At 40.5% G+C, this 7,869-nt stretch overlaps 1 long non-coding RNA gene across 2 annotated transcripts; it reads left to right on the top strand.

The window, feature by feature from the left end:
- The first annotated feature begins 383 nt into the window (after positions 1-383).
- On the top strand, positions 384-6,652 carry LOC138955986 (uncharacterized). 2 transcript variants are annotated; one of them, XR_011452452.1, is made up of 5 exons: positions 384-697; positions 1,442-1,605; positions 2,146-2,219; positions 3,759-3,884; positions 4,447-6,652. It is a non-coding gene; the product is annotated as an uncharacterized lncRNA (long non-coding RNA). The 2 variants fall into 2 exon arrangements; XR_011452451.1 differs by having other exon boundaries at positions 401-693.
- Positions 6,653-7,869: the final 1,217 nt, after the last annotated feature.

The following is a 7,869-nucleotide window of genomic DNA, read 5'->3' as shown; positions in this document are numbered from 1 at the left end:
TCGGGGTCAACCCTGCTAAAATGTAACAAATGCGGTCTTAGCTGTCATATATAGCAATTTTTGTGTGATAAAAGCTTTGGCTGTGGACAGAAACGAGTCCGTTTTCGGCGGCAAAGCCGTTTAGAGTGAACGCTGCCAAACTGAGTGAAAAAAAGAGAAAAAGCCTAACGGTTTTGAGATTTGTGTTTCTGCAATACAGCGAACAAAATTTTTTGAGCGCTCAAGCGCCGTTAGTTTTTTAGAACAGGAGGTGGTCCATATTAGGAGCCGGTCCATATTCCCACTAGGAGCTATAAGTGAAGCTACCACCGCTCGGCTTTACACACACACACACACTTTTAATTAGTTGCTTTTGGCACACGGCCTCATCATCTGAACTTGAAACAACTACAAAACACAACAACGTACAACAACAGCATGGTTGTGCCTGTCGGGTTATCAGTCACCATAAGGTGCCTGTACTTGTCAGTCTCTCTTTTTAGATCAGTGCCAGTGGCCTGTGCCGGCGATAGTTTGGTAAAGTCGCGCAGACCGCGCATGCGCCAAGTGCAGTAACATGTTATCAAAAATGGCGGATAAATCTAACTCGTGCTAAGAAACGTTTCAAAACCAAGCTTTATGGACGTTTTTATGACTACGTACTCCAGCAGACATCAACTTGTGGTCGACGTGTGTGGGTTTTGCTCAAAATACGTAAGTAAGTATTCGTCAGCCGTTTGGCTTCTCGAATTAAGTTTCAACTTTGTCTCTGTCTCGAACCACAGGCGGAAGGTATCCTTCACTGGACCACAACTTTCTATGAGTATGAAAGTAGTCTGGTGGTCCAGTGGACGATACCTTTCGCCTGTGCTCGAACCAAATACTAAGCTTACCAGTTACCACACTGTCATACTCATAGTCATAGTGATAGCACTGATACATTTGTACAGGTAAACATGGCTGTTTGCTGAAAATCAGTCTTTGTGAAAAATTGTAATGATGTCTCTGAAGTTTGATTCAGTCCCTAATTCATTCAGTGATTCATTTTGATGGGACGTCAACCCATGGTGAGACTAATAATGATATTTGATCGTATTCTGCCAGTGCCATTGCCAACTGCCATGGTTGTTCTTGTGTGCACTAATTAGTAATTTACTAGCAATAGGAGTTCGAGTTCTACTATAGTAGTATTTTACTAAATCATTACTACTAGTACTAAATACTACTGCTACTACTAGCTTTAAACAAGCTATGGTTTGAATGACCAGCTAAATGCTAAATAGTTAATAAGTACATTATTTTTGCATCAGCGAGGTATACATAAATTTAACGAATTGCCGTGCTGCACAACGCGCTGCGCTCTGTGAACCGCTTGCCTAAATTTAAATTTTTTATTAAAAAAATACCGCATGGTTTTGCTTGACCAAATCATTTATCAGCTAACAATATGCTTTTATTTCAGTTGGACCTGACTTGAGCATGGTTCCGTTGTCTCCGCAACAACAGATTGGTTACTCAAGAATTGCAGGCATGTCCAGTTTGCAGCATGTGCAGGCTGACCCCGCTGAGTGTGAAGATCTGATGGCTGATCTAGACACAACATAAGCTGCTTGACACTATTCCAAGGTAAGCAAGAAGCTTTGAAAATAGTTACTTTAAGTGTTACTTAGTAAGTGTACATTTTTGTGGGTGAACCATCGGTAACCGTCCCCCCCCCACCCCCCCCCCCCCCCCCTTGACACCCCCACCCACACATACAAACACGCACACAAACTTGGGTTTGTACTACAACTATTAGTATTAACTACTCTTCATAAATGAGTTATGTAATTCTTCAGAGGTTTGAAGTCATTATGATTATATGGTTTTGCAAATTAGTAAGAGACTATGTGGGTGCATGGATTCAGTAATGCGCAATTAATACATGCAATACTCCTGCTGGTGAGTTCACTACAAACAGGTACTACATTAGAACTGATCTATGTTATTTGTTAATGAGGATGATTAATCGTAATCTCACTGTCAAACTGTCATGATACTATTGACAGTGCTAGATCACTTCATAAAGTTATTTTAGTAAGTAATCATATGATATTGATAATTTTGATATACCCGGTAGTGATTTTCTGACGGTGACAATGACATGTTATCTTCATACTATTCCAGGTACAAGATGCTAAACGTGCAGATATCAAGGGCTTGGGATTTCGGCTCCTGGAGATGCTACTTGTAACTCTTTTGTGAGTACCGATACATGTATACTGGGTGTTTTCTCAGTTTTTGTCCGCTGTCAGTGTGAGATTTATATTGTGGTACAGTGGAACCCCCCTGTTAAGACCCCCCAATTTAAGACTCCCTCCTTTTAAAGACCTTGTTTTCTCAGACTTTCTGTTCATAACCTCTGTAAAATTACCCCCCTTTTAAGACTCCCTCCTTTTTAAGACTGAATTTTCTCAGATTATTGGAGGTCTTAAAAGGGGTGTTCCACTGTATAACCTGTTTTTCTAGTTTCATGGTTTAGCCACGACTCACTTTGAATGAGGGTCATCTGCCAGGCATTTAGCTGATTATCTGATAGTGATAAGTGATATTTATTAATTTGCTATTTATAAATTACAGTTGCAGTATGCAGTAAACTAACACTGTCGCACAAAGTATGTGACTTTAAAAAAAGATTTGTTTGAAATCATGTGAGCTCTGTCCACTAGATGATGGAGAAGGGAATTTTTCCAGTTGAGTCTGCAACATGGATTTTTCTCTCTCAGGATAACAAATACAGCAGGGTTCGTACAGGTCATGGAAAACCTGGAAAGTCATGGAATTTGATTTTTAATTTTCCAGGCCTGGAAAGTCATGGAATTTCAATTCAAGTCATGGAAAGTCATGGAATTTAAAAAAAATAAGAAAGAAAGAAAAATTAACCTTTAGCACGCCAGCGGCGATTTTCGTTGCCCAGCCATTCCACACACCCCCCCCCCCCCCCCCCCCCCCCGCGATTTGCGTCTCCAGCACAAGGCTTGTTCGTATGACCAACTTCTCGTTCGTATTTGCATACGAGAATAACGGTATTTTTAATGGCACTTGAGCCAAAGCGAGGCTCACTTCCTTCCGTTATCTCGTCGTGTTGTCTGCGCTGCATTTGAGTCGGTTTCGTCGAAGTTTTCTGCTTTTGTTTTTGCATCGATAAAGTACTTTAGCGCTTCGACAAGCAAGATGGAGGATGATGAGTTTGAAACTTTCTTTTGAGTTGTTTCTTGACAACAAAAAGTATGCGGAATTGGAACGAATTACCGAGGAAGATCTTCGCAATGAACTGTGTATCGCGGTGAAAAAAATGACAGTTCGTCAAGTCACAGTGACGGTTACGAAACGGAATTTACGAAAGTGCAGATGGATACAAACAGTGGCTGGTCCAGTTTAGTGAAATGACAGGACCAGCAAACATTACCGATAATCTGACTGCGTAGCAAATGCTTGACTTGCTTGTCGAAGAGACACTGCGTAGAAACTTACTCAAATTCAGTGCAAAGCAAGCCAGTGTCAAAACTGGCAGTGACAAGACGTAAAAAGTTTGCGTGTTCGGAAATGGCGACCTGTGGATCTAGTCATGGAAAATGTTATTGAGGCTCATGGAAAGTCATGGAAAAGTCATGGAATTTTGTTTCTAAAAACCAGTGGGGACCCTGTACAGTATGGAAGGAAAAATTTAGGGTTGGTGTGGCGATAACAATAAAGATATGTCATAGTGACTTGACTAATTGATTTGAATTCTGCTGCAGGTCAGTCGGCCCCCACCTCCTGCTCCTGACCTGGTTGCCTACTACAACTTCGAGGAAATACGACAGGACACCCTTCAGCTTGCTGCACCATGGTGTCTCTTGGAGAACAGCAAGGAACAGATACAGGTGGGGTCGGTTGGGATACCGTAAACAGACTATTTTGTTTTGTTGGCCTCAGCATAGAGTCTGGGGATGTGAGATGTGCATGATGTGTTGTTTGAATCTGACAGTGATTGTATGAATTTTTTATACATGTATTGTCACGCGCTTTGAACTTCTGATAAGGCGCTTTATAAATGCCCGTTATTATTATTATTATTATTATTATAAATAGATACACACTTGTAAACTTATGTTAGTTTTCACACGTGAGAATGAAGGAATGTGCCTTTATGAGGAATGTATTGTGGCTTGCAATATTGAATTTGAGGGATGTTTGCAGTTATATAATATATTAGCACAGCTCAGTTTTCTTGAGGGTTCCGTGAGAACAGTGAAATTCTCCTTTGAGGACTGAAAAATATCTTGGATAATTGGTCTTAATTGGAGGGGGGGGGGGGGTTTAAAACATAAGTACATTCACATGTGTTTTTCATTTTCACTGTGTTAAGGTGGGGAGGTCCTTCTCTACTTCTTTCTTTGTTTTCCCATTGACATATTTTTGTTCTTGTCTATATTTTTTACATAGGTTCACCATTAGTCCTCATCCCCAGCCGACTGTTTCCGCTGAAGCCGTGAAGGATACTTCTTCATGTAGGCGTGGACATCTTTTTCGTCGCCATGCAAGGCTTCCAGTACCATATAATTTTGTGAATACTCTGGGGACCTGTCATCGACTTTGGAAGGACGCTTTATTTTATAACACTTTGTACCCCATCTATGTTGACCAAGATTTTTTAAGCCGAGACCAGCTGTGCTGCAGCAGGTCACTCAGAATTGTAGAAACTGTGTATCAACAGGCTAGAATGCTGGCGTTAGATCAACGTTACAGGAAGCGACTGAAGCTAACCGTCTAAGCAGGATGCGGATATGTGCCGAATGAGAACAGATGCAATGTACATAGTGACTGTGTGTACGGATATATATCCATACCTGGTCAGATAGAGCCATATGAGTGGGTACGGATATATCCGTACCTGGGAGACAAGGAGTTAAGACCACATCTGAACTGAGGATTTAGTCTCTCCATAATCAAACGCTGAAGAAGATTTCACAATGAACTTTGTTAGATAAATTATCAATCAATCAATCAATATGAGGCTTATAGTTATATCACGCGTATTCCGTGGGTACAGTTCTAAGCGCAGGGATTCTGTTTTGATTTTTTTTTATGCAATTTATATCGCGCACATATTCAAGGCGGAGGGATTTATTTATGTCGTGTGAGATGGAATTTTTTTACACAATACATCACGCATTCACATCGGCCAGCAGATCGCAGCTATTTCGGCGCATATCCTACTTTTCACGGCCTATTTTTCCAAGTCACACGGGTATTTGGTGGACATTTTTAGCTATGCCTATATAATTTTGCCCGTCGCGATATAACCTTCGTGGTTGAAAACGACGTTAAACACCAAATAAAGAAAGAATACAATTTTGCCAGGAAAGACCGTTTTGTCAATCGTGGGATCTTTAACGTGCACCCCCAATGTAGACCTCGGTTTTTCGTCTCATCCGAAAGACTAGCACTTGAACCCACCACCTAGGTTAGAAAAGGGGGGAGAAAATAGCGGCCTGACCCAGGGTCCAACACGCAACCTCTTGATTCCGAGCGCAAGTGCGTTACCACTCGGCCACCCATGCCGGTTGTTATGATCGCCACATTTTAGGTCCCCCCCCTCCCCCCCTTTTCAAACTTCCCCGCTTTTAAGACCTTACATTTTTGGATTTTCTGTTCACAACCTGTTGTGCATTTACCTACATATTAAGCAGTGTTTCTTGTATAGAATATAGTCAATGTTTGTAAAGATTTTTATTCAAGCAGTATGTAAGAAATGTTAAGTCCTTTGTACTGGAAACTTGCATTCTCCCAGTAAGGTCATATATTGTACTACGTTGCAAGCCCCTGGAGCAGTTTTTTGATTAGTGCTTTTGTGAACAAGAAACAATTGACAAGTGGCACTATCCCATCTTCCCCCTTTCCCCTATCCCATCTCCCCCTTTTCCCGTCGCGATATAACCGTGAATGGTTGAAAACGACGTTAAACAACAAATAAAGAAAAAGAATTCATCAACGAGTGATTACTGCCTCACCATAGCAGTTAGGCCAGTCTTACTAACTCTTACTTTTATTAATGTGCCGTGATGCAAAGACGTTGGGCAGTTTTCAGATGTTTATAAATCTAGGGCTTTCAAAATTTACTGACATGTTGGACTCCATGACATCCAAACATGAAGTTCAGTTACCCCTTTTCAACTTTGAAGGTCACATTGTGGGCGAATTTTTAGCAAAAAGTTGGAACATTGGTATGACTGTTCTTACTCACAAGGGAAGTGATTTAGTTATTTACTGATTTTTATTTTGTATGGCCTTCTTTCACCCATTTAATCATTCATAAATGTTCATACCCAAGGGAAGTAATTCACATATATATCTATGGCCAATGTTTTCACAGGGCATCTGCCCCCCCTCCCAACACACACTCACATGGGCTAAAACTTACATGGCTTTTATGGGTATGACGCTCTTAATCACAAGGGAAGTAATTTACTGATGGTGTGTTTTCATTTCATGTGGCCTTCACCGATTTGAATAATTTATTTTAGCTTATCCAATTATAGTGTGGATGAACACTGTCTCCACTCAAAATAGTCCTTTGCTATTGTACATTGTGAATCAGCATTTTTGTTTTTGTCCTGTTTGAATAAAGTGCAATAATTTTACAACCAAAGTGTTAATGTTAAAGATGTTTACATAATGTGTGAAGGATGATGCATTTGAAAACTAATATTGTTAAATGTCAATTGACCTGTGACAAGTCAGCAAAGTGCAATATCCAAGCATGAAACCCGCACACAATTCCCAAACAACATGCTTTCTTTTCCACAAAATTCCATCCAGGTGAAAACAATTATGTGAACGTCATAACATGGTGTTTTTTTACATTAATAATCAAGCCTAACACCAACTAACATGGTGTTAATAGGCATTTGAGCAAGCTTTAACACCAACATAACATGGAGTTAATAGGCATTTGAGCAATCTTTAACACCAACATAACATGGGGTTTTGCATGTTAAACCAGCAATAACATGATGTTAATCACATTACAAGCAAGCTGTAACACCACCAAAACAAGCAGTTTTGCAAGTTAAGTCTACGATAACATGATGTTACTTGGCGTTAAACCAAAGCTTTAATGCCATCAAAACTTGACATTTTTGCATGTTACAGACATGCTGTAACATGGTTTAACTTGATGTTTTGACCGTCGCAAAACGCGCTGAAATTCCAGGCAATTTCGCAGCGATAACTTCAACAAAATCCAATCAAAATCTGGCGTTGTCGTGAACACCAAAATGTGATAAACCCATTGAAACTTGAAGTTTTGTTGGGATTTTGAGTAGTTTTGTAAGATACAAAACGCCACTTTTCGCCCAGTGTAGGAGCAGAAAAGAGCACGAACAAAAGAGAGTTGCAGCTAAACAACAATCACATGTTAAGAAAGAGAAGGGAGACTCAGGCTTACACAAGCCTTAAACGTCTGCCTAACCACGCCGTTTAACAGAATCAGCCAGGATGGCTGACGCCAATAAAAAAAAACGTACAACGTAAAAAATTACTGAAAACACGCAAGTCCGAACGGACAGAAAATTCAGTAACTACAAAACAGTTCAAAGAACACGACTAACCAAGCTTGCAAACTACAGGAGTAGGCAAGCACAGGTTAAATGCCAAACATATCAAAGTCAGCCACGCTAACTGGAATACAAATGGCGACAACGCAAACATAGCTACAAATAAATCAAGTCCAGCGGACGAAAATCAGTAACTACAAACAGCGAACAAGTTCGTAAACAACAAACAAATAAGAACGAGCTCACCAAAAAGGAGCCCGCACGGGAGAAAGACAGGTAAAACGTGGCCGGCAGGTGAAAAACTTCACAC

This window comes from Littorina saxatilis, unplaced genomic scaffold (genome assembly GCF_037325665.1).
Source record: "Littorina saxatilis isolate snail1 unplaced genomic scaffold, US_GU_Lsax_2.0 scaffold_144, whole genome shotgun sequence".
In the NCBI taxonomy this organism is placed as follows: Eukaryota; Metazoa; Mollusca; class Gastropoda; order Littorinimorpha; family Littorinidae; genus Littorina; species Littorina saxatilis.
The sequence above is the reverse complement of the archived record's forward strand: the minus strand, read 5'-3'. Positions and strand labels throughout refer to the sequence as shown.